At 44.1% G+C, this 696-nt stretch overlaps 1 protein-coding gene across 1 annotated transcript in view; it reads left to right on the top strand.

Moving 5' to 3' along the window:
• The first annotated feature begins 213 nt into the window (after nt 1–213).
• LOC106595404 (actin related protein 2/3 complex, subunit 1A) overlaps nt 214–696 on the top strand; it is a 12,471-nt gene continuing 11,988 nt past the window's right edge. The window contains exon 1 of the mRNA XM_045711297.2: nt 214–427. The gene's annotated coding sequence lies outside the window, so the exon portion shown is untranslated. The remainder of the gene's footprint in view (nt 428–696) is intronic.

A 696-nucleotide genomic window follows, 5' to 3' on the forward strand; every position in this document is an offset into this window, starting at 1 on the left:
CTACAGACCCTGGTTCAATTCCAGGCTGTATCACAACCGGCCGTGATTGGGAGTCCCATAGGACGGCGCACAATTGGCCCAGCGTCGTCCAGGTTAGGCTGTCATTGTAAATAAAATAAAAATCTGAACTGACTTGCCTTGTTAATTATTATTTTTGATTTTTGCTTGGTTCATTAGCCGCTAGGGGCAGCCTTCAACAACAGCAAAAAATAGGCTACTGTCTCCGGGTTGGCTGACATCCTATCCATCTGAATGTAGCTGGAAGGTAAGCTTCCCGGTTCGACTCCTGACATTCCTGGACGGATTCGTGTCGACTGCCCAGAGTCCGCGAATTCAAGTCCGTTCCGCTGTCTCCCTAACGTTATTATCAATCTATCGTTTCCGAATAAAAAAGGACCAGCAAGAAGACTGCTCTGTCAAAACCAAGGTAAGCTAACAGTTAGCAATGCAAACTGTGTCGCTGGGAGCGGGCGACGGCTCGTAGGAAAGTTCGGGGCTTGGTTCAAGAGACGAGGCCTCGTTTTTTACGGCGAGATTGAATGTTATTTTCGTAGCAAATGTTATCGTTCGTAATCTTGTTTATATTTTTTTGTATGGACATTGAAGTATACATAAATTACTAGAAAATGTTGTTTGCTAACTAGTTAGCTAGTTTAGCTATGGTAACGTTACATGCGAAATTGGGCTAGTTAGTTA

The sequence above is a fragment of the Salmo salar genome, chromosome 12 (assembly GCF_965601325.2).
Source record: "Salmo salar chromosome 12, fSalSal1, whole genome shotgun sequence".
NCBI lineage: Eukaryota > Metazoa > Chordata > Actinopteri > Salmoniformes > Salmonidae > Salmo > Salmo salar.